We start from the raw sequence: 27,245 nt of genomic DNA on the forward strand, positions 1-27,245 counted from the left end.
GCTAATCCACCTGCACATCCCTGGAAACTATGGGCAAATTAGCTAATCCACCTACCTTGCACATCTTTTGACTGTGGGAGGAAACCCTTGCAGACACATGGAGAACTTGCAGACTCCACACAGACAGTCATCCCAGGCTGGGATTGAACCCAGGCTCCTTGTGTTGTGAGACAGCAGTGATAGCCACTGAGCCATCATGCCACCCTTGTGGAAGAGGATATTGTAAGATTTGTTCTAGATTCCCAGCAACAGTTCTTATATAATAATATAGCCAAGAGAATATCAATATTTATTAGGAGTATATTATCTTACAGCTTGATGTACTCTATTAACATTGATTTTCAAAGTACCAAATCATGCATAAATTAGGCAGCTATTTGATGTTTGAATCATGTACCCATGCAATTATCTGATTCTGTCTCCTATTCGATTGCATGCCAAGGTATCTATTTTGACCTATTTAGTCTGTTCAGTAAAGCCAGAAAATCTGCTTTATGAAAAGAGATACTGCATTTCATTTAGTCTTTCACAAGATGTCAGCATCACTAGTAAAGCCAACATTTATTGCATCTCACTATTTGCCCTTGAGATGTGCAGGCTAGATGGATTAGACATGGCAAATGCAGTGACACAGAGTTAGGGTGGAGGGATGGGATGTTCTTTGGAGGGTCAGTATGGACTCCATGTGCCAAATGGCTTGCTTCCACACTGTAGGGATTCTAATAGTGGAACTGAATTGCCTTCTTGAGCCACTGTAAGGTGGTACACTCAGTGGTGTTAGGGTTTGAGTTACAGTTCCAGGTTTTTTGAGCCAGTGTCAGTGAATGAATGACAATACAAATCAGGTTGGTGGGTGGCTTGGAAGGGAATCTGTAGGTGGTGGTGTTGCTGTGGATCTATCCTGACCACCTCCTCAGTGGTAGAGGTTGAAAGGTGTTGTTGGAGGATCCTTGGCGAGTTGCTGCAATGCCTGGATGTGCATGCCTCAGTTCCTCAGTGGGTAGGAGAGTGAATATTGAAGGTGGTGGATGGAGATTTTTCAGAAATCCTACTATCGGAAAGATGTTGTGAAACTTGAAAGGATTCAGAAAAGATTTACAAGGATGTTGGCAGGGTTGGAGGATCTGAGCTACAGGGAGAGGCTGAACAGGCTGGGGCTGTTTTCCCTGGAGCGTCGGAGGCTGAGGGGTGACCTTATAGAGGTTTATAAAATTATGAGGGGCATAGATAGGATAAATAGACACAGTCTTTTCCCTGGGGTCGGGGAGTCCAGAACTAGAGGGCGTAGGTTTAGGGTGAGAGGGGAAAGATATAAAAGAGACCTAAGGGGCAACTTTATCATGCAGAGGGTGGTACGTGTATGGAATGAGCTGCCAGAGGATGTGGTGGAAGCTGGTACAATTGCAACATTTAAGAGGCATTTGGATTGGTATATGAATAGGAAGGGTTTGGAGGGATATGGGCTGGGTGCTGGCAGGTGGGACTAGATTGGGTTGGGATATCTGGTCGGCATGGACGGGTGGGGCTGAAGGGTCTGTTTCCATGCTGTGCATCTCTATGACTCTATGACTCTAATCATAAAAAGTGAGAAAACCCAGAATTGTTTTCTTTGAAGCATCAAAGGCTAAGATGAAATTTAAAAGAGATGTTCAAAATAAGAGATTTCAGTAGATTAGTTAGGGAGACCAAAACATGTTGTTAATATTGAAAATATGATACAAAAATAATAAATAATGGAAACACATTCAATGGAGCAGCATCTTTGGAAAGTGTAAAATATAAAGGTGAAAACAGGCTGCAATTCCTTTTTTTCACTGCCAGAAGCGTTGGTAACCAGAAAGCACACATTAAAGATAATTGGCAAATAAAAAGAAGTCCAGAAGCTCAGTGAGAAAACTTGAGCTCAGAGTGAATTGTTAATTATCTGCATTGAACAACCTGAAAGCTGGGGAAGCAGATTTAAAGGTAACTTTCAAAAAGGCAACTGGTTAAGGGCTCAAAGAGCGGGGAAAGAAAGTAGAGCGAGATGGAAGGATCAGGAGTGGGACCAATTAGATGTCTGTTTCAAAGAGCTGGCGTGACTACGATAGGCCGAATGCCCTCCTTCTGAGCAGCATGATCCTTTGATGTGCAATATATACAGACAGTTTGAGCAATAAATAAAGAACTATTCGTGGCATTAGCGTCAAGTCAGTCTTGATCTGGCTACAAAGACAGTGATATCAATGTATACGGGAATCATAAACTCTGTTCTCTCTCCTGTTCTGGCGAAGATGTCACTTTTTATACATTTTCCTGTGCTGTGCACTGTTTTTAATACTGCTGCTGCAGCCACGCAGACATGATTTCTTTCTAAAACAAAATCTGAGCATTCCCTAAATTTCCGATACCGTTTACAGCACAAACCAGCCCTTGATTCTTTTTCATGAACAAAACACGTTCAGAGGTGCACACCAGGTCCTTTGTAACAGAGCCGAAAGGACCACACCACACACAAAACATCACAAGATAACCAATTCTGAGAACACTTTATAAGGCCAACTTTCACAAGAACTGCCATTTGCTACATCTGCGATTCCTGGAGTTCTAAATGTTTTTTTTTAATCCATGTGGGTGCCCTTCTCTTTTCCCTCATCCCCTCCCCTAAAAAAGGTCCACCCATCCCGGAGTCCCAGCTGCCAGGTGTTTTTTATGCATCTCACACCCGATAGAGTGAGCGGCTGTAAATCTCTGAAACTGCACGTCTTTGTAGGCGAGCACCTGAAGGCATCAGGCTTTGAATGGAAATGCCGAAGCCTGAACTGATGTTTCTTCCGTGCGGTGTCACAGACGGTTAGTGTGGCGGTGATCAGGAGGCATTGCAAACTGCTGGCTGAGCAAAATTTCACTCACACAACCCTAGAATTCGAAAGCCAGCGACTGCGATGCAAAAATAGTGACAAATGAAGCGTGGAATGATCTGCAATGGTCAGTGGCAAATAAGTCACACAAGGGAGCTGAGTTACTGAGAGGAGACTTTGAAGACTCCACGCACCTTTACTTTTCTGTTGTTTTAACCACAGTGAAAATCTGTCAATGCATTTCTATTTTTTTTTTGTTTCCAGGACCTTTGTGTTGGTCAGCAGCTCAGTGGCAGTGAAATATCGATCAGGCCGACAGCAGAGACCATTTCTCTCAATTTATATTGTAACCTGAAGCTCTTGTCTATGCCATTCTGCTTCTTTAAGGCCATTTTCGTTGGAGCATGAATCTAAAATAGCTCAGCGTATAAATTGCTGCAACATTATGCTTCAACTCTTTTGAAGTATTGTTATTACCACTGTTTGCATCGACTCGCACAACAGAGGGTTTTTTGTTGCCCTCATGATTCTCATTGCAGTCGTTTTCCAATTGTGGACACAAGTGCTTAATGCCAAAAGGTAAGATGAGGGAACTCTTCAGGTTACTGTCCTTGATGCAGACACCTTCAGCAGCTTCATCAATGTTTTTCGTCCTGCATAAATTACAGACACGGGAAAGTTCACGGATGACTGCATGGTATACAGGTACTGAAGCAATTGTATGCCCACACCCAGTAGGACCAGGACAACATTCAGGCTTGGGATTAGTGGTGCTGGAAGAGCACAGCAGTTCAGGCAGCATCCAAGGAGCTTTGAAATCGACGTTTCGGGCAAAAGCCCTTCATCAGGAATAAAGGCAGTGAGCCTGAAGCGTGAAGAGATAAGCTAGGGGAAGGTGGGGGTGGGGAGAGAGTAGCATAGAGTACAATGGGTGAGTGGGGTAGGAGATGAAGGTGATAGGTCAGGGAGGAGAGGGTGGAGTGGATAGGTGGAAAAGGAGCTAGGCAGGTCAGACAAGTCATGGGGACAGTTCTGAGCTGGAAGTTTGAAACTAGGATGAGGTGGGGGAATGGGAAATGAGGAAGCTGTTGAAGTCCACATTGATGCCCTGGGGTTGAAGTGTTCAAAGGTGGAAGATGAGGCGTTCTTCCTCCAGGCGTCTGGTGGTGAGGGAGCGGCGGTGAAGGAGGCCCAGGACCTCCATGTCCTCAGCAGAGTGGGAGGGGGAGTTGAAATGTTGGGCCACGGGGCGGTGTGGTTGATTGGTGCAGGTGTCCCAGAGATGTTCCCTAAAGCGCTCTGCTAGGAGGCGCCCAGTCTCCCCAATGTAAAGGAGACTGCATCAGGAGCAACGTATACAATAAATGATATTAGTGGATGTGCAAGTAAAACTTTGATGGATGTGGAAGGCTCCTTTAGGGCCTTGGATAGAGGTGTGGGAGGAGGTGTGGGCGCAGGTTTTACAGTTCCTGCGGTGGCAGGGGAAAGTGCCAGGATGGGAGGGTGAGTTGTAGAGGGGCGTGGACCTGACCAGGTAGTCACGGAGGGAACGGTCTTTGCGGAAGGCGGAAAGGGGTGGGGAGGGAAATATATCCCTGGTGGTGGGGTCTGTTTGGAGGTGGCGAAAATGTCGGTGGATGATTTGGTTTATGCGAAGATTGGTAGGGTGGAAGGTGAGCACCAGGGGCGTTCTGTCCTTGTTATGGTTGGAGGGGTGTGGTCTGAGGGCGGAGGTGCGGGATGTCGACGAGATGCGTTGGAGGGCATCTTTAACCACGTGGGAAGGGAAATTACGGTCTCTAAAGAAGGAGGCCATCTGGTGTGTTCTGTGGTGGAACTGGTCCTCCTGGGAGCAGATCCGGCGGAGGCGGAGGAATTGGGAATACAGGATGGCATTTTTGCAAGAGATAGGGTGGGAAGAGGTGTAATCCAGGTAGCTGTGGGGGTCGTTGTGTTTGTAAAAAATGTCAGTGTCAAGTCAGTCATCATTAATGGAGATGGAGAGGTCCAGGAAGGGAAGGGAGGTGTCAGAGATGGTCCAGGTAAATTTAAGGTCAGGGTGGAATGTGTTGGTGAAGTTGATGAATTGCTCAACCTCCTCGCGGGAGCACGAGGTGGCGCCAATGCAGTCATCAATGTAGCGGAGGAAGAGGTGGGGAGTGGTGCCGGTGTAATTACGGAAGATCAACTGCTCTACGTAGCCAACAAAGAGACAGACATAGCTGGGGCCTATATGTGTGCCCATGGCTACCCCTTTGGTCTGGAGGAAGTGGGAGGATTCAAAGGAGAAATTGTTAAGGGTGAGGACCAGTTCGGCCAAACGAATGAGAGTGTCAGTGGAAGGGTACTGTTGGGGACGTCTGGAGAGGAAAAAACGGAGGGCTTGGAGGTCCTGGTCATGGCGGATGGAGGTGTACAGGGATTGGATATCCATGGTGAAGATGAGGCGTTGGGGCCCAGGGAAACGGAAGTCTTGGAGGAGGTGGAGGGCGTGGGTGGTGTCTCAAACGTATGTGGGGAGGTCCTGGACTGGGGGGATAGGACAGTGTCGAGGGAGGTAGAGATGAGTTCAGTGGGGCAGGAGCATGCTGAGACAATGGGTCGGCCAGGGTGGTCAGGCTTCCAATTCCTCTACACCTCACCCTTAACAATTTCTCCTTTGAATCCTCCCACTTCCTCCATACCAAAGGTGTAGCCATGGGCACACGTATGGGCCCCAGCTATGCCTGTCTCTTTGTTGGCTACGTAGAGCAGTTGATCTTCCGTAAATACACCAGCACCACTCCCCACCTCTTCCTCCGCTACATTGATGACTGCATTGGCGCCACCTCGTGCTCTCGCGAGGAGGTTGAGCAATTCATCAACTTCACCAACACATTCCACCCTGACCTTAAATTTACCTGGACCATCTCTGACACCTCCCTCCCCTTCCTGGACCTGTCCATCTCCATTAAGGACGACCAACTTGATACTGACATTGTTTACAAACCCACCGACTCCCACAGCTACCTGGATTACACCTCTTCCCACCCTACCTCCTGCAAAAATGCCATCCCGTATTCCCAATTCCTCCGCCTCCACCATATCTGCTCCCAGGAGGACCAGTTCCACCCCAGAACACACCAGACGGCCTCCTTCTTTAGAGACCACAATTTCCTTTCCCACATGGTTAAAGATGCCCTCCAACGCATCTCATCCACATCCCGCAACTCCGCCCTTAGACCCCACCCCTCCAACCGTAACAAGGACAGAACGCACCTGGTGCTCACCTTCCACCCTACCAACCTTTCCATAAACCAAATCATTTGCCGACATTTCCGCCACCTCCAAACAGACCCCACCACCAGGGATATATTTCCCTCCCCACCCCTTTCCGCCTTCCGCAAAGACCGTTCCCTCCGTGACTACCTGGTCAGGTCCACGCCCCCCTACAACTCACCCTCCCATCCTGGCACGTTCCCCTGCCACCGCAGGAACTGTAAAATCTGCGCCCACACCTCCTCCCTCACCTCTATCCAAGGCCCTAAAGGAGCCTTCCACACCCATCAAAGTTTTACTTGCACATCCACTAATATCATTTATTGTCTACGTTGCTCCCGATGCGGTCTCCTTTACATTGGGGAGACTGGGCGCCTCCTAGCAGAGCGCTTTAGGGAACATCTCTGTGACACCCACACCAATTAACCACACCGCCCCTGGCCCAACATTTCAACTCCCCCTCCCACTCTGCCGAGGACATGGAGGTCCTGGGCCTCCTTCACCACCGCTCCCTCACCACCAGACGCCTGGAGGAAGAACGCCTCATCTTCCGCCTCAGAACACTTCAACCCCAGGGCATCAATGTGGACTTCAACAGCTTCCTCATTTCCCCTTCCCCCACCTCATCCTAGTTTCAAACTTCCAGCTCAGAACTGTGCCCATGACTTGTCTGACCTGCCTAGCTCCTTTTCCACCTATCCACTCCACCCTCTCCTCCCTGACTTATCACCTTCATCTTCTCCCCACTTACCTATTGTACTCTATGCCTCTCCCTCCCCACCCCCACCCTCCCCTAACTTATCTCTTCACGCTTCAGGCTCACTGCCTTTATTCCTGATGAAGGGCTTTTGCCCGAAACGTCGATTTCGAAGCTCCTTGGATGCTGCCTGAACTGCTGTGCTCTTCCAGCACCACAAATCAGAATCTGGTTTCCAGCATCTGCAGTCATTGTTTTTACCAACATTCTGGCCTGGGCTGCTAAGTGGCAAGTAGCATACATGCGAAATAAGTGCCAGCCAATGACTAAGTCCCAAAAGTGACTCCAACAACCTTCCCTAAGCATTCTCCAGTATTTTCATTGCTGAATTCTCCATCTTTAATATCCTGAGTTTCAGCTTCTAAACTCAGTTGGTTCAGTCATATCAGGCTCAATTTATGACCTTTTGGTCATGTCAGTTTTGTTGAGTTTCATGCAAGGATTCTCTCTGTAAGGCCTAATAAGCTTTCTCACTGTATCATCCCAAACTTGCTTTTATTAACAACCTATCATGCCCCAATGGCATTCCACTTGTGCAATGCTAGCCCAATTCTACCAACTCACAGTAGTCAAAATAATCCACTACTCATGGATATCCCAGAATAGACTGGTAGCCCTGGTGACAGAGCCCTCTTTTAACCCCAGGTGAACATCCGACTGAGCAATGTATTGGCAGAGTTCCTCTTCACCAACAAAGCAAAGGCACAACATCCAGTAACACCTGCTCAAGACACACATGGATGACACTTCCTGGTGCATGCAGCTTCACTTCCTTGCCCCTGTTGCTTTCCAAATGCCAGGCCATATAGCTACCTGTCCTCAGCCACATCCCACCCTGCCACATCCCATCTAAGCGAACACTATTGTCTTCAATGCTCCCTGCAGCCCAGCATTGTCCAGTGGGTGATGACCACAGAACAGAAAGCTTTTCAAAAGTGAATACAAGCAAAACCTGTAGAGGCTGCAGTGCGCCCCCCATAATGCAAATGGAAAGTTAACAAGATAACCAATGTTTATTTTACGTTCAATGACTGTATGCAGCACCCAGCTCTCATCTACTGGAAGTCGATGTCAATCAGGTCCTGTTGGCTTGCTGCACCCAATGCAGCTGAGATCTGTCATGGACAAGGAAAGTTTTCTCCCCTCCTTCATTCTTCTCAGAAGGGCTGTTCTTGTTCCCCCAGTTCCTCAGCATCCAGCACATTGCTTCATTGCCTGCTCCAATTGTGCACAGTACAGCATGCAGGTATAATGTGGCACACTCTGTCTGCATTATATTGCAGATTATTGCCAGACCAGCTTAAGCTGCAGGAGCACATTTTCAGTTTGTTATTGTCACGATCCAGGTATGGCATGGGCAGCATTAAGCCTGTACTGCATTACAAGCTTGGGGTTGCACAGTTGTGTCATCAGCTGCATCTAGCTCCCTTGTCACCCATTGCCCTCCCACCCCCTCAGTAACCAGCCTTGTAAGACCCCTGGACCTTCACAGTACACCAGGCACATCTAGGATGTAGGAGTTGTAGCTGTTGTCACGGCAGTGGGCACACACTTCCAGGAAGTAGTAACAGTGATCCCAGATCACTTGAATGTTAATAGAATAGAAGCCCTTCCTCTGGATGAATTCCACCATGTTGTCAAACAGCCCTTTCAGTGCTGTATATGTACAGTTGGTAATACCCTGCACCTAGGGGATTCGAGTAATGTTTCCAAATCCCACCATCAGGTGGCAGCATCAATCTGTCATGGCCAAATGAAATTAACTGGTGTGGCTTTGGACAGATGGCATCAATCACTACCCCAATGTAATTGTGGTACGCAACTGAGACATCCCACACAGGTCACTCGTCACACCCCGGAAGAAGCCACTTGCATGGACATCGCAGCCACTGGGAGAGTCCCAGTCATGCATTCCTAGGCCCTGCTCCAGAATTTGATATAGTTCCATCACACTAACCCAGGACATACCAGCATCAAAACTGTGCCTCACTCATCTTCAGGAAATGGATTCAAAAACAAAAGACCCTGGATCTGCTGAGGCCCCTATACACCCTGAGGAACCCTGCAACTGTGACCTCTGACAGAGTTGGCTGCTCCCTGGTCTGTGTGGCTGCTTGCTGCTGCTCCTGTCAAGCCTGTCCTTCCTGCATCTTTCACATTAGCAAGACAGCCACAGCTTCTTCATCAGGGGAGGGTCAGTGCTGACATATCCTGAAAACAATCACTGTACATGGTCCTCCATATAATAAGTCATGCAGCACCAAGGACTATGAATGGAGTTCACATAGTTCCTTGGAATAGCCGCCTAAGTTGTAGAGGTGCTGCGCCAGCTGAGTGGAGAATACTACATTGCCTTGGGCTTATCCTATGAATTCTTCCATAGTTGAAGTGATCGTTACATGCAGCGACATCTATCAATATTCTCAGAGTGCCAGTGTTGGGCCAATCAATTTGCTGCCCCCATTGCCTTTAGAATTTTTGCAATTATGGTGTTGGGTTTTAAATCTCTTTTAAACTTGATGGTGATAATATCTGCTTCATTGAGATTTCTATGTGCAATTTGCAAGCACCAGTAACATGTCAGTGGATCAGACATGTACTATGAGCAATCTTAGAGGCTGACATGGTGGGTGCCAATATCTACCGACATGGGATTTGTGAGAGACTGGTACCCATGGAGCATGCTCTGAGATGTTGGTGCCTGATATGGAAGTCTGTTGAAGCAAGTGGACTTGCTCTGACTTCCATGTTGACATTTCTCAGCATCTAGTTTGCTCACAGTGGGTGGTTAGATAGAAAACTGCATTTTAATATGGCAAGATTTGCAATTATTGAGATCACTAACAAGCACTAATCCCTCTTAATAGGCAACTTACTGCTGCAGGGCGAGAATTTCACGTAGTTAAAAGATCCAGTGTGTTGTTTCTGATGTCAAGGTAGACAAACAAGCATGTAAATCCATGGGAACAGCATCATCTGCAATGTCCCACATCATTCCAATGTGGTAACTATGTTGCCATTCCTTCATTGTCACTGAATCAAAATCCTGAAACTCCCTCCTTAACAGCATGGTTGTAGATCACACAGATTACAGTATTCAAGAAGATGGTTCACCACCACCTTCTCTCACACATGTTTCATTATTTAAAATTAGAAATATTAATGCTATCCCTTGAAACACTAAGTTTCACAAGGTCTGCTCTGTAAAGATAAATTCGTAATGTTTTTTGTCATGTTTATATTAAACAAATCCATGCAGCCATCTAAAGTTGTTACTGATTTTCAACTTGAACTGTGTCATAGCCAACACCCAGCTTTAAATGTTTTGATATGACAATTTACATAAATGGTTTTGTGGTTCACCATTCATAAGGTAACAACAAAGCATGATGTATATGTAATTCAAATAAATGAAGAAAAACATCTTTTGGGCCAACCAAAGTGAATAAAAGCTGGCAGTAAAGAAAGAATTCAGAGTTTTCTAAAGTTATAAATAATGCAAAATGAAATTATGTGTTTGCATCAAAATTCACATGGAATTGTTCTGCTCTGTTTAACAGGTCAGCACAGGAGCCATCAGTCAAAAGACAGATCAAAAGAGGTGCGGATCCATAAGTGCGTGAACATTTTAAGAATCATCCTCTCTGTACCAAGTGTAGTTGCTAGCAGGAGAACCTTCAAAGAGGCAATGGTCTTTATGTCAAAGCATCTCTGAGATTTGCACAGATGAATAGCTATTGTATTAATCTGTAGTTAAGGTATCATTAACAAAAAAAAGTTATGGTGGCTGACCAAAAAAGTTCCTGTAGAATTTACATTGTGGAACAGAATTTGCTTTTTAATATATTTCAGGTTTCCATAGACTAGTTTTACTCAATGGTAATTGAAATCAATGATGGCAATGCTGCAACTACCAATTTATGTCAGGACAATTACTCAAAGTTTATACATAATGTTTACACTCGGACTTCTGTGATGTTAGGGGAATGTTCACAGAGGCCAAGGCTGCCTCTCTGAAGTCATAAATTCATCTTTGTTAAGAATGGCTACATATCTTACACAAGACAAGTAAGTTATGTAGGTCAACCATTCTCCTCCAAAAGAAAAGACAGTCCATTGTCTACTGTATTGACATCACATGCTAATCTCCTTTGTAATGAAGACAAATACTTCTATATTGACACTAGTATAGTTCTGATTTCGGAAGGAAGATACCTGGGAATTGGCTTCTTAGATTTGTGAAATGCACTCCCCTATGCCCACACCATGATAACAGGCTGAATATAGTGCTCTAGACATCCAAAAGTCAGCCTCCCAAAATCTGAGTCAGGTGTAAGCAATAAATCACATCTTATAGTGGAAAGTGGTTCTTGCAGTACAGTGGTAGCTTTCTGACTTCTGAGCCAGGAAGTCTGCTCAAGTTTTACCTGGAAGTATGTCTAGCATTTCTGAGCTAATTAGAAAATACCTATTGTGTTAAATATAGGCTCTAGTGGCACAGTGCTATTTTCCCACTCCTGATCCAGGAGGTGGGTTCAAGTCTCAGCTGCTCCAGAGTTATATCATAACATCTCTGAACAGATTGTTTAAAAGTATCTATGGTGGAAAACAAAGAGGGTTCTTGTGGTACAGTGGTAAAGTCCCTACCTCTGAGCCAAACAACCTGGGATCAAGTCACCACCTGCTCCAGAAGTATATAATAACACTCCTGAATAGGGTGATTTGAAAATGTCAGTCATAGCATGCAGGAAACAAAAATAGGAGAATGATTTGAGGAACAACCACATGGATAGACTGGAGAAGTTGTGACCGTTGTCCTTAGAGAAGGTTGGCCAGTGTTTTGTTAGCAGCATTCAGAATCAATTCAAGTTTGACCAGAGTCGACCAGGATGACAGATCATTCAACTTTTTTTTAAGGCAGGGGTGGTGGGGGGGGGGGGGGGGGGGGGAAGAGGGGAAGATTCATGACTAACAAGGGAATCAAAGGACATTAGGAATAAGGAAGAAAGTGGAATGAGGCTGCAATCAGATCAGCCACAATCTTCTTGAATAGTGCAGCAGGCTCGAGGGTCTTAAAGGCCTATTCCTAATTTGTATGTGTGTATGTATGTACCTCATAGCTCACAAGGTACACTTTCCCTCTAGCCACACTTTGAATTGATATCTCTGACAGTGAGGCTTTACAACAACCACAGAGAATTAAATTAGCTTGGGCATCAGCAAAAATTGCATAACTGTAAAGTGACACTCCTTACACCCCTACCCAAACCTTCTTTACTATTAACTTTAATGGGGAAAAACTTCCAATGGAGTTTCAAAAATATGCTGAAATGCTATTATCAGTTTTGCACTGTTACAGAAAATTAATGTTCTTTATTTTATTTTCATCAAGGTCACAGATGTAAATACAAATAACTGTTATTCCTGTTACTCGTAACAAGTCCATCAATAATGCATACCTATGTAAGAATCATACATCAAAAGTCACACTCATCTGTTGAGGTTAGACCAGGGAAATGTCTACGTGACCCAGCAGTGAGTGCACAATTATCTTCATATAGAGTCCTAGTAGAAGGTTACTACACCAGAAGGAGACCATCTGTCTGTCATGTCTGGGCTGACTTCCTGTGGGAACAGACCAGGGAATTCCATTCCTCAGCCTGTCCCCCACCACCCCCTGTGAATCTTGTCTCTTCAAATATGTCCAGTATAGTCTGGAAGCCATGACTGAAAAGTATTTTCAAAATTCCAATGTCTCATGCTTAAAATATATCTTATCCATTTGTCTCTGGTTCTTTTCCTAATCACCTTAAATTTGTGTCTTCTTATTCTCAATCCTGCTGCTAATAGGAAGTGCATTTTTGGTGTACAGATCTTGCATGAGTATGAGTTATTGAAGGACTAGATATGAGTGATTAGAATAAAAGTTACTTTTAATTATGTATGTGACCTTGATGAAAATAAAGCAAAGAACATTAACTTTGTGTAATAGGGCAAAACCATTAATAGCATTTCAGCATAATCTTCATCACAGGTTTTCCCCATTAAGGTCAATAGTCAAGAAAGTTTGGGTGGGGGTGTAAGGAGTGCCACTTTACAGTTTATTTTTGTTGATGCCCAAGCCAATTTAATTCTCTGTCGTTGTTGTAAAGCCTCACTGTCAGAGATATCAATTGAAAGTGTAGCTAGAGTGAAAGTGTACCTTGTAGGCAATAAGGAACTTACATACATTCGTACAAATTAGGAGTAGGAATAAGCCTTTAAAACCCCCGAGCCTGTTGCACTATTCAAGAAAATTGTGGCTGATCTGATTGTGGCCTCAACTCCACTTTCTTGCTTATTCCCACTAACTTTGATTCCCTTGTTAGTCATGAATCTTTTTTTTATTCCCCTGCTGTCTTAAAAATATTGAATGATCTGCCTCTTCTGTTCTCTTGGAAGAAAAGGTTTCATTCATAATCATGATCCTCGAAGAGAAACTAATTGTCCTCAATTCTGTCCTAAGTGGGAGACCCTTTATAGTAAAATGTTTCACCTAGTTCTAATCTCTCCCATGGGGGAAAGCACCCTTTCAGTGTGTACCCTGGCAAATCTCTTCAGGATCTTATATGTTTCAGTAAGATGTATGATCTTGACAGTCAATATAAAAGAATCAATACAAAAACAGCCATTGAAAACTTCCATGCATACATAAGATTAATTTAAATAAGCTCTCTGTAAATATTTTTCAAATATAATGGAAGTAACACAGTAAGCAATATATGCACAAACACAGACTGTGAATACTCAGGATAATGCTGAAATGATTGCACTGATAGTATGGCGTAATAAGAAAGTGAAGTTGAGTTCTGCATCTCTCTATTGACTGACATATCACCAAGTGATTCCATAGAGCTCAATTTTGTGCAAAACGTTAATATTGAGAGGGAACTGCCAATATCATTTGCGTTCCTCGATCCAAGAAAGCTCATAGTCGTGGTAGGTAATTCCACTCTATGACGAAGCTCACACTTTTCTATCACTGGAATGTTATCTGTCTCCACCCCTATCAGAACCCATCTGCCACTGGAACCCTTTGCATCTCCAAACCTATTTATTCTCAGCTTCTTCTGACTGTTTTTTTACTTACCACAAAATTCAGTTTATCCTAAATTCTGTTGCCCAATTCTGTCCAATCTTAGTCACATCCACCCCCATCACTCCATTTGCTTGTATACTCTTCACTCACCCATCATCACAACTCATCCTGCAGTAATTCTAACCAATACCCCAACTTGACTGATCAGCATTAATGCCGGCCACCTAATAGCCCAAAGTTAGCATTCACACCTATGTGTGTAAATTCCTACATTATTTCAGTCTTCCTTATCTTTGTATCTTCCTTGAATATTTTCTTTCCTGAAGTCTGCACTCTTCCGATTCTGTCTTCTTTTCCATTCTCTTGATTTCTCCATACTATTTGCAGTCATGGCTACAAGAATCTAGGTCCCACTCTCTGCAATTCCATCCCAAAACACCTTCACTTCCTTTCTGCATTCCTCTTTTAATTCCCTCTTTTAAACTACTACTTTAAACAAACCTATGGCTAACTTCATAATATTGTCTGTTTTGGCATGACACATGAATCGTTTTCTCATGCACTTGTGATGTGTTTTGAGATTGCAATCTTAATTGTGCTACACATATGCAAGATATTGTAAGAATTATAGTTGTAGTAACCAAATGTCTTCTTGGCGCCATTAATGAAAGAGTTCAATTCTCCACCTTCTCTTTATCTCTGCACTGCAGAAGATTGTGAGGTGCCTTGTTTCAACCTGAAATTTCTTTGGGAGGATTGAAATGATGTCAGAGAGGAACTATTGTGCATTATGTGTCGGATGATACAATGGATGTATCAGAAGTCCTCCATTCTAGGATCTATATATATTTACATAATGCCAATCCCATGTCCATTCCTTTAATATTCATTGTGGGCTCGCATCCTAATAACTTTCGAGTTATTCTTCACATTTCTCAATTGTGCCGCTTTCTGTGATTTGCTAGCATTTATGTTGTTATTACGGATAGGTGGAGTCACTGGTGCAGTCTGCTGCTAGATCTGTGGAACCTTAATGTTTTTTAATTTAACTGCCTTGATGTGAGAAAATAAAACTTTGACTTATATCTAATAACACAGGAACCAAGAGGATTTTAACAACATCCTTATGTCTGTTTCCATAGTTAGTTTTTTTCATGGAACAGGTTTCTAGCTTGTTGTGAGAGGAGAAGAAACTAAAGTAGAAAGGAAGCAAATTTTGCAATTTTCCCATGAACCTTTGGTTTCCAAGGCAGTAAATGCGTTATGCAGCAGATTATTAAATGGAAATCACGCTGTGATTATTTGGAAAGGGAGTCACAATACAGAGCTTCATAACAAACACTTGCTGAGTGATGGCACTGTAACTGCATGTTCACCCTTGTCAATATCTCCTACAGAATACCATCCAAGTGGGATAAATGCCATCTCCTCAGTGAATGCTGAGCTGCGTGAATAGATCTGAACCATCTCCCATTGTGATTGTTTGGTTAATTTTCATCAGTAGGCACAGTATATTTATCAAGACTTTAGGAAGTGATTTTGTAAAATAAAGTCACACTTGTACACTGCCCAGTGTTTTCATCTGGCAGTGTTCTCCCATTAGTTCATTGTATCAACTGTTTCATTGTATGAAGTATTTCCTGCCACAACTCTCATAAATGACTTTATATTGAACTCTGTGCATGGAATTATTAATTGCTCATAGCAAATGCTATAGTCCTATAATGTAAGTGAACATGAGGTCAGTTGATTACTTTGAGAGCGGTGACCAGATTCAGTGGAGCTGTATCTTCTATGCAGAACATGTACCTGTGCCTGCTGAAGGACGTTTGGTTGATCCTAATGCTTTTTATGATGTTACAGATATTGTTGATTCTCTTAACCACCTCTATCACACTAGTTTCAATCTATGCTTTAAGAAGCTGTGACCTTCTGACCATAAATATTGCATCCTTCTTCAGAATAACTAGTGCAACAAGACCTCCAAAGCAGGATATGAGTAGGTGAACTAAAGGAACCTGGGTCTTTCCCTGTTGAGCAATACCAATGTTCCAATGTCATATTGTCTTTGTTCAAGAATGTCTTGATTAGTCTCATGTGTCAATCAGGGGAAAGTGAGGACTACAGAAGCTGGAGTTAGAGTCAAGATTAGAGTGGTGCTGGAAAAGCACAGCAGGTCAGGCAACACCCGAGGAGCAGGAGAATCGATGTTTTGGGCAGGAGCCCTTCATCAGGAATCACTCTAATCTTGCAGCACCAAGACCACTCTAATCATGACTCATGTGTCAATCGGACATTTTTAGTAATTATCTTTAATAACATAGCTGAAATTTCCAAACTTCCATCAGGAGGCATAAGAGAGAGGTTGAGACCTGGGCAGATCAGTCATTACCTAGTTGAATTACAGGGCAGGTTTAAGGGCCAAATGGCTTATTCCTGCTCCCATTTCTTTTGTTCTTGTAGCCTTTCTACTCAATGCCTAGAGTCCAATTTTCTTACCTTGTTTTTGGCCACATATTACACTGACATAATCTGGTGTTGACCATCAGTTTAACATTACAATTGCACAGTAACTCTTTTATGTTGTTAATATCCTCTTTGGTAATTGCTAACATTTGTTTATATTTTCATTGCTTTTTGTATCAAGTGCTAGTGAAGCACACAAAAAAATCTGTTTGCTATTTTCATGATAAAATCAATTTTTATCGACCTTCCTCCTTTACTGAACTGTTTTATAATTACCTTTACTGTTTTATAATTGATTCTCAAGCCATATTTTAAACTTAACTGAAAAAGTTCCTATAGTCCTTCTCTCCCTTTTCATTGTTGTAAATGCTCAAATCCTCCAACCCTGGCAACATCCTTGTAAATCTTTTCTGAACCCTTTCAAGTTTTGCAACATCTTTCCGATAGGAAGGAGACCAGAACTGCACGCAATATTCCAACAGTGGCTTAACCAATATCCTGTACAGCTGCAACATGACCTCCCAACTCCTGTACTCAATACTCTGACCAATAAAGGAAAGCATACCAAACACGTTCTTCACTATCCTGTCTACCTGCGACTCCACTTTCAAGGAGCTATGAACCTGCACTCCAAGGTCTCTTTGTTCAGCAACACTCCCGAGGACTTTACCATTAAGTGTATAAGTCCTGCTAAGATTTGCTTTCCCAAAGTGCAGCACCTCGCATTCATCTGAATTAAACTCCATCTGCCGCTTCTCAGCCCATTGGCCCATCTGGTCCAGATCCTGTTGTAATCTGAGGTAACCCTCTTCGCTGTCCACTACACCTCCAATTTTGGTGTCATCTGCAAAATTACTAACTGTACATCTTATGCTCGCATCCAAATCATTTATGTAAATGACAAAAAGTAGAGGATCCAGCACCAATTCTTGTGGGACTCCACTGGTCACAGACCTCCAGTCTGAAAAACAATCCTCCACCACCACCCTCTGTCTTCTACCTTTGAGCCAGTTCTGTATCCAAATGGCTAGTTCTCCCTTTATTCCGTGAGATCTAACCTTGCTCATCAGTGTCCCATGGGGAACCTTGTCAAATGCCTTTCTGAAGTCCATATAGATCACATCTACTGCTCTGCCCTCACCAATCTTCTTTGTTACTTCTTCAAAAACTCAATCAAGTTTGTGAGACATGATTTCCCACGCACAAAGCCATGTTGACTATCCCGAATCAGTCCTTGCCTTTCCAAATACATGTACATCCTGTCCCTCAGGATTCCCTCCAACAACTTGCCCACCACTGAGGTCAGGCTCACCAGTCTATAGTTTTCTGGCTTGTCTTTACCACCCTTCTTAAACAGTGGCAACACATTTGCCAACCTCCAGTCTTCTGGCACCTCACCTGTGACTATCGATGATACAAATATCTCAGCAAGAGGCCCAGCAATCACTTCTCTAGCTTCCCACAGAGTTCTCGGGTACACCTGATCAGGTCCTGGGGATTTATCCACCTTTAACCTTTCAAGACATCCATCACTTCCTCCTCTGCAATCTGGTCATTTTGCAAGATGTCACCATCTATTTCCCTACAGTCTATATCTTCCAAATCCTTTTCCACAGTAAATACTGATGCAAAATATTCATTTAGTATCTCCCCCATTTTCTGTGGCTCCACACAAAGGCCGCCTTGCTGATCTTTGAGAGGCCCTATTCTCTCCCTAGTTACCCTTTTGTCCTTAATATATTTGTAAAAACCCTTTGCATTCTCCTTAATTCTATTTGCCAACGCTATCTTATGTCCCCTTTTTGCCCTCCTGATTTCCCTCTTAAGTATACTCCTACTTCCTATATACTTTTCTAAGGATTCACTCGATCTATCCTGTCTATAGCTGACATATGTTTCCTTCTTTTTCTTAACCAAACCCTCAATTTCTTCAGTTATCCAGCATTCCCTATACCTACCAGCCTTCCCTTTCACCCTGACAGGAATATACTTTCTCTGGATTCTCGTTATCTCATTTCTGAAGGCTTCTCATTTTTCAGCCGTCCCTTTACCTGTGAACGTCTGTCTCCAATCAACTTTCGAAAGTTCTTGCCTAATACCGTCAAATTGGCCTTTCTCCAATTTAGAACTTCAACTTTTAGATCTGGTCTATCCTTTTCCATCACGAATTAAAAATGATTAGAATTATGGTCACTGGCCCCAAAGTGCTCCCCCACTGACACCTCAGTCACCTGCCCTGCCTTATTTCCCAATAGTAGGTCAAGTTTTGCACCTTTTCTCGTAGGTACCTCCACATACTAAATCAGAAAATTGTCTTGTATGCACTTAAGAAATTCCTCGCCATCTAAACCTTTAACACTATGTTTGGAAAGTTAAAATCCCCAACCATAACTACCCTATTATTCTTACAGATAGCTGAGATCTCCTTACAAGTTTGTTTCTCAATTTCCCTCTGACTATTAGGGAGTCTATAATACAATCCCAATAAGGTGATCATCCCTTTCTATTTCTCAGTTCCACCCAAATAACTTCCCTGGATGTATTTCCGGGAATATCCTCCCTCAGCACAGCTGTAATGCTATCCCTTATCAAAAATTCCACTCCCCCTCCTCTCTTGCCTCCCTTTCTATCCTTCCTGTAGCATTTGTATCTTGGAACATTAAGCTGCCAGTCCTGCCCATCCCTGAGCCATGTTTCCGTAATTGCTATGATATCCCAGTCTCATGAAGTACATATCACTGCATTTTTGTTCCTTCACAATCTACAGAAAATAACACTGTCTTATTCCTCTACAAAACACTGCACCAGGTTAAATTAAGAGCTATGGCTTATATTTTAAGTTTAACCAGCCCACACATTCCCCCATCAATAACTTCAGGTGATCAAAGTCAATCCAGAAGACCATGTATATAATGTATATATTTAGATTCACTTATCTCTAATATGATGCAAAAGAACTAGCAATTCAATAGATATAAAATACTTTTCTTTACAATATATATTGCTTTGTCTCATCAGCTTTCTTTATGGCATTTTAAATGCGATTCACACAGTTAGAGAAAAATATTGATTTCTAGTTCCTATGCATAGCTTTCACACCTTAAAATAGTTTTTGCTGCTATTATATTAAAAAGATGATTTTTAACTTTAAGAAAAAACAGTCTAACCCTTTCTTACAGGTCAATGATTTTAAATCCAATGAAAGCTGAAGGCATAGATGAGAGATTTGCAAACTGAGAACTTTCACAACAGTAAGAGTAGTCCCAGTAGCTTCAGGTTTAAAAAGGGCAAATGTTTATAAAAGTTCAATAAAGTTATTGTTGAAAGCACTGCAATTGAGATCAGAATCTGAGTTGAAGTCAATAAGTTCTGCACATTTAATATCATAAACTCAATTGGCCTATTGCTTGAATTAGATACTGAAGTTCTCTTTTCCCTTTAAAAGGTTCACACATTATAAAGTCTCGCTGCACTGTTTCTAATTTAATGCCTTTGTCACTATCTTTTTCCAGTATTAATGTCTAACCAGACTGCATTGCAGACGTTGTCCTGTGGGAACTGCAGACTTCTTTCAGACTGAGGTGAGCTTAGGTTTCAGGATTCAATCTGTACAGTTCAGTTTAATATAACTACAATTTTTAAAAAAGATATGTAGGGCCAATTTGATCATGATGCCTGGCCTTAGGTCTCAGGGCCTAAGCTGCATCTGTTCCATTGCAGCATTAGCTATTTTTGGATGCATTTCAAGTTCTTATTAGACTGGTGTCAAAGCTTCCAAAAATGATTATATGCTCTTTCTAATGAACTCTAAGTTCATATTTATTTGATTGGCTTGGTTTTATCTGTAAAAATTTACTTATTTCATATAATCCCATGTCTTCATTAAAACAGATTGTAATAAAAATACTGTTGGAAGATTATTTTGACTCATCTAAAATGATTGTTTGGATTTGTTTTAATAACTCCATCAAACATTAGCTCATGGCACCAATAACTGTCCATATGGAAATCTTGACATCGAACAATACAAAGGTCTTTGAGTTAAAACAAATAAGCAGTAAGCATCACAACAAGTCAGTCCCTTAATATTTCAGTTTGTAAGTGTTGATGCTTCAGTGTGGAACGGAGATACGCACATCAGAAATATCCCAGGTATGACACTCAAGCTTTGCTGATTGTCAAAGCAGCAGTAATAGTCCCACATTCAGTCTTAGCTTCCAAAAGTGACACCCACAGGCCTCTCTTTTCAGGCACCCCTTTTAAAATTGAACTGGATAGTTTACAGTACTTCCTTATTCTTCCTCCAAGAAAAGAGTATCACTAATTTCACTGTCTTGATATCCTCCTGAAATATAATGCCATCCTCCTCATTGTTTATTGGATTTCTGAATTTTGCATCCTCTGTAAAAATAAAACTGGACTTTGATTGCTGATTCATGCAGGAGAACCATTCTATACTCCCCTTTTGGGAGAGAAAGGAAGAATAAAAGGCAAGAAAAATAGAGTTGAAATGGCAACCAATGAGTATTTGGAGGTTCTCTCTACTTAGTTACTTACAGACCACTCCCTCAGTTATAATACCTTTAATCTTATATCCTTATAGTTAAGATAATTGGTTATCATAATTATTTTTCCCTCCCTCAGATCCAATAATATGACAGACCTTTAGCTATAATTGATGTGCAGCTACATGTTGGAGCATTTCTGAAAATATTTGAATGGTATTCAACAGTTACACCGACATATGCAAGACTGTACATATGACTTAGACGTAATGCCCTCAACCATTATGATATAAATTATCATTTGAAAATTGTATGTATAAGTGATAAACAGAATGAGACTCGTAAATTCTTCAGAAAAGAAATGCCCTATTTCAGGGCCATAAGGTGGGTGGCTTAAAGCTAATAAGAATTGCTGTAAAATGCTGTATGCCAAGGATGCAGGAAATGTTGAAAAAAATGACAATAAGAGCTGTGGGCCACACAATTGATGATGAATACTACAGGTACAAATGTGCTGTGGCAGTTTTCTGTAATTTCACTTGGTTCTTGTATTCTATTGATACAATACGTTTTGAGAAATTAGTTTTTCGAACAAAGGTTTATCTACCCTCCTCCCCATCCACCCCTCTATAACCACACTCTCTATATTTTTTTAATGTTCCAAATTCACACAAAAGGGATAGAAATGCTTAAGGTTGCATTTAGGACTTTGCCTGTGCTTATAAATCCAGTGTTGTTGATACTAGAAATTGTGCAACAGAGGAACTAAGATGACAATTGGCAGAGACTGTAGATACAAAAGAGGACTTGATAGCATTAGTTAGAAGAGAGATAGCATCAAGGATGGAAGAGTAATTTAATTGACTATGTTGTGTAAATACCAATCTGGGAAATTTACAAAAGCTGACAGACTACTACAAAAAAAAGCTGACTCAGCCCTGAGGAAGCTGGAACTCAAATAACAAACATCAACTCAAAGGCAGCCCAATGTACAACCTTTCCATAACACCTACAGAGCAACCAAGGTTACTTATGTACAGTGAATAAGTAACAAATATTTGAAACTTGGAATTCATAGTATATACAATGGTTTTAAAATAATTTTACAATTCATTTAGTCTTGTGTAAATACCCTAAATTTATTCCCTCTCCACAATTACATAAATGAAAACTCACTGCATGCTGTCTACAAGATAACTCTATTTCCTACTGGACTTTAGACTTTAAGTTTGGGCTTTCAATTAATATTTCCTCCTTTTAACCAGGACAAAATGAGTGATGGCTCCAAATGACTCATCCTACATTTCAGAATGGTGAGATCAAAAACTTATTAGCAGCAGGCACCACTTTACAGTTTTCAATTTTCGATAGTCAGCAAAAATTACTTATTTTCTGAACTTAAAAAAGACCAGAAAAGAAATTCTGAGAGTGCAATGGACTCTGTGGTAACGGATTCACAACTTGGCATCCTCTGCAGGAGCAGGAAAGTCAAGACTTGGACACTCTGTCAAGGCATCCTACAGCACTAGTGTCTGTTGGATTACTGCAAAGTTTTCAGACCAGACAAGCAATGTATCTTTAAAGACAGGTATATGACATCACGGCACATGGTGGTCCAGTATAAAAGTCCTTGCTTTAAGTCACTCACAATTCAGTTCAAAGGAGTCAGTGTGGAGTAGATACATAACACAAGGATGGGTGGAAACTTCCCATTTTAATTTAAAGAGGTTTGTCGAATGAGATTCATGGTGCCTGGTCTGTGACGCCTCAATGACTTTTCGCATGTAATTCTTCACGCTTCCCCTCAATCATTATGCCATCTGGGCTTTTTAATACCTTCCTCATGGAATCACATGGCAGGAGAGGCAGAACTGTTCATCATTTCCAGGATCTTGCAACAACTACACCTCTGATGCATATTCAAAGTCCATTTGCACATTTTGCAAGCCAGAAACTCTTGTCTTACACTGAGGTATTCCACTGTTACTATTAAACGCATGCCCTTCAAAAGGGAAACTGACATTCACTTTGCAGGCAGAGACCTGAGGATTTCGACATATCAGATGGTGGAGAGGAAGACCATCCTTTATCTAGCTCACTATTGCAGAAGGCTACACCAGTCACAGCCAGCTTGAGCGCAGTTAATGGTCTGGACAGTGCCATATCTCAGGTTAAAGGGAACACCCAGTAATGTAGAAAGAAGGTAAATAATCATCAGTGCTCTACAAAAGTAAGTGCCACCACATGAAGTGTGCAGTAATCACGCAAACAATGAGCTTGTCGACTGGATAGAAAACTGATTTTGTAACATACTGATCTAGAAAATTAAGAATCAGTCTAGGATTGGTATCATACACTGAGGAAACATTAATTAAAAAACATGCATGAGAGGAGCCCTAGGGAACAATGAACATAATACAATAGAACTTCATATTAAAATTTGAGAGTTATTTCAGTGCAAAAGCAAAGTCTTAAAACCTGAACAAGGCAAATGCTGTAGGGATAAGGATCCAGTTGGCTAAGATAGGTCAAAAACTGGATTTAAATCATAGCCAGTAAACAACAACATATATTTAAAGAATTAAAGTACATAGCTGGATTTAATTGGCATCTTTAGGTAGAAAAGCAGATGGAAAGTAGGACACCTTGCCTATGCACACCTGCTACCTATTCAAACTCTGAACTCTCACCTCTGATTTGATGAATAATGGGGTAAGTATCAGATGGGCTACCTGTCCCTACCCCTCTCCTGCTGGACATCCTACCGAAGGCCAACAATTTGCCAAGTAGCTCACCTGCGTCCTTGGCCACCATTCCTGGCCACTTCTCCTTCACCCTCCATGATCCTGCCCGCAATCATTAAATCCAGCCCAGCCCATTATGTGGGAAAATGTGAAGATACTGTATCCACTTTAAAAGAAAACACAGAAAAATCAAAACTTTTTATAAATGGTGAGGGACTCGATAATGTTGGCACCGAGAAGTATGTGAATCAAAGAAAGTTGACATGCAGCTATTGCAAGAAATTAGGAAAACAAGTGATATGGTAGCTTTGATAAAAGGGGATTGGAATATAATGGTGAATAAATCATGCTGGAATTGGTCTCCTTGGAGAAGATAAAATACATTTACCTTGGAGAGATTGCAACATGGTTCACAAAATTGAATCCTGGGAAAATAAGATTTTCCTAGGTCGACACGGGCAATAATCATAAGAATTTAGAAGACCAAGAGGTAACTTCATTAAAACATATGAAACTCTTAAGGGATTTGATAGACTACGGTAGATACTGGGTAGATATTTCTGCTGGATGGGGAGTTTAGAGCTATTGCTCACAATTTCAGAATAAGAGATTGGCCATTTAGGACTGAGATGAGATGATGCCTACAGATCATTCAAATTATCCATCTCTGAGGGCTGCAGATATTCAGTTCTTATTTAAGGCAGGAATTGATAGATTTTTGAACACTAAGGAAATTCAGGGATTTAAGGATAGTGAGGAAAGGCGTAGCAGACTCAAAAGGTCAAATGGATACTACTGTTGCTAATTTTGTTTTTGAAAGGAACTTAGGAATAAGAGTATCATGTACTACACCTCTTCCCACTCTGCCTCCTGTAGAAATGCTATCTCTTACTCCCAATTCCCACCCCCCCTCTGCTGCATCTGCTCCCAGGAAGACCAATTCCACAATAGAACATCCCAGATGGCCTTCTTCTTCAAAGATCGCAATTTCCCCTCCCACTTGGTCGACGAGGCCCTCCAGCGTATCTCTTCCATTTCCTGCAGTTCTGCCCTTAAACCCCACCCCTCCAACTGTAACAAGGACAGAACTTCCCTAGTCCTCACCTCCACCACCCCCAACCAATACAGTACATCATCCTCCACCATTTCCGCCACCTACAAACAGACCCCACCATAACAGATATATTTCCTTCCCCACCCTTATCTGTGTTTCAGAAAGACCATTTCTTCTGTGACTCCCTTGTCAGGTCCATGTCCCCCCCACCAATCCACCCTCCTGTCCTGGCACCTTCCCCTGGCATCACAGGAAGTGCAAAATCTGCGCCCACACATCCCCCTTCACCACCGTCCAAGGCTCCAAAGGATCCTTCCATATCTGACAGAAATTTATGCGTACTTCCACACATGTCATCTACTGCATTTGTTGCACGCAATGTGGTCTCCTCTACATTGGAGAGACAGGATGCCAACTTACGGATTGTTTCAGAGAACATCTCTGGGACACCCCGCACCAACCAACCCCTCAACACTTTAACTCCCCCTCCCATTCCACCAAGGACATGCAGGTCCTGGGCCTCCTCCATCGCCAAACCCTCACCAACCGATGCCGGGAGGAAAAACACGTTACCTTCTATCTTGGGACCCTGCAATCACATGGGATCAATGTGGATTTCACCAGTTTCCCCATTTCCCCTCCACCTTATCACAGTCCCTAACTCCTGACCCTTTTGAACTGACCTACCTGTCCATCTTCTTTCCCACCTATCTGCTCCACCCTCCTCTCCAACCTATCACTTTCACTCCCACCTTCACCTACCTATCGTATTCCCAGCCACTTTCCATCCAGCTCCACCCCCTCCTATTTATCTCTCAGCCCCCTTGGGCCACCCCCCCCAATTCCTGATGAAGAGCTCATGCTTGAAACGTTGACTCTCCTGCTCCTCGGATGCTGCCTGACCGGCTGTGCTTTTCCAGCACCATACTCTTCGAATCTAATCTCCAGTTTCTGCACTGCTCGTTTTCTCCTATGTCATTTGCCCATAGTCATTGACAATATCCCCACTCTCAGCTTTCAATCGGCAAATAGTACTCTTAAACAGCTCTTTTCCCGTTATCTAACTATAAAATCTTGTTTTATTGCCTTTTATGTCTCATGCAAGTTTCTTTTAATAATCCTTTTTAATCACTCTTATAAGCCACTTTGTGCCCCTTTGCATCTGTCCATTTTGTGGGATCTGTACTGTTCTTTACATTTTTATTAGCCCTTTCCTTTAATTTTTATGTTGTCCCTTATTTCCTTAGATGCCCATGTGTTTTTTGTGTGAGGTACAGCTTTTCCTTCTTAAGGGTGCAAACTGCTTCTGAATAGCATTAAATGTTTATTTGAACTCTCTTTACTATTCCTCAGTTATTTTACCTACAGTGCAGCTTCCCAGTTTACTGTGGACAGTCTCTGCCTCATCCTATTAAAATCTGCCTTACTTAAATCTAAAATTCTAGTATTTGATCTTTGCTTACCTCCTTCAAATGCTACGTGAATCTTGATCGTGTTATGATCTTTATTTGACAATTGTTCAGCAACATTTAGGTCACTAATTAAAATCAGGCTCATTGCTCACTACTGCATCCAATATTGCTGTCCCCTTGTCGTATTCAAATCATATTGCAATTGGAAGCTATCCCAGATACACCATAAATTCACAGCCTTCTGGCAGCTGCTTATCTGTCTCTCCCAGTCTATGTTAAGATTAAAATCTCCCACTAATTGTACTCTGCCTTTGCTACATAAGTTGCCTGATTTCAGCATTTATACGATGTAGCACTTCTGAACTACCACCAGGTGGTTTCTATATGACAACCATGTGGTTTATGTTCCTTTATGGTTCTTGAGATCCATCGATAAAGATCTCCTCAGTATAGCATCCCTCACCATAGAAGAGATTCTGTTTCTAATCAGTGATGCTACTCCACCCCATATGCTGTTTTCTCTATCCCTCTTGTAAACTTTATAACCTGGTGTATTTAGTTCTGTCCTGAGCATCCCGCAGCCATGTCTCCATAATGGCTACTATTTATATTTCGTAGATTTCTCGCAGGGTGTGCCAGGCTTATGCAATTGGGGGTTCCCTTTCTATTCATTCCATTTTGCATCTCAGTCCAATACTTATATCTGCTTTGGTTAAGTTTCCTCCATTCCAGTCACCCAATCATTCCTCTTTTCAATCCATGCCTTGAGTACTTTCTCCTACAACCTGCAACCCTGCCCCCACATCCACATCACGTTCCATCACAGTTCTTGGTTTTCTTATTTTCTTGCTGTCACCATTGGATAAGCCTACTCTTTGTGTCTCAATTGTCATTCTCTGAACAGCCCATTAGGAATCTATCACTGCCTCCTTGTAAGCAGGTGCAGTTCCAATTTTTCCTGTCACCATCCATCGCCTCAGTTTACTTTTTAGAATCTATTCGGAGCAAACTTGTTCCTGGTCCTTTCACCACATTCACAATTGCACTTACTACCTCTTTCAGTACTACTCCCTCAGCACTCCCATTTAGGCCCTTGACAGCCATGAATTTATTGCAGAAAGTTTTGGGTGA

The 27,245-nt window shown here is 42.3% G+C and overlaps 1 long non-coding RNA gene across 1 annotated transcript in view; it reads left to right on the plus strand.

Moving 5' to 3' along the window:
* LOC122557479 (uncharacterized) overlaps positions 1–27,245 on the plus strand; it is a 79,498-nt gene that overhangs the window by 16,547 nt on the left and 35,706 nt on the right. Inside the window, exons 2-3 of the long non-coding RNA XR_015758676.1 lie at positions 10,416–10,470; positions 19,912–19,980. This is a non-coding gene — a long non-coding RNA (uncharacterized LOC122557479). The remainder of the gene's footprint in view (positions 1–10,415; positions 10,471–19,911; positions 19,981–27,245) is intronic.

Source organism: Chiloscyllium plagiosum, unplaced genomic scaffold (assembly GCF_037043375.1).
Source record: "Chiloscyllium plagiosum isolate Xiang-an unplaced genomic scaffold, Cpla_swu_hap1 HiC_scaffold_11, whole genome shotgun sequence".
In the NCBI taxonomy this organism is placed as follows: domain Eukaryota; kingdom Metazoa; phylum Chordata; class Chondrichthyes; order Orectolobiformes; family Hemiscylliidae; genus Chiloscyllium; species Chiloscyllium plagiosum.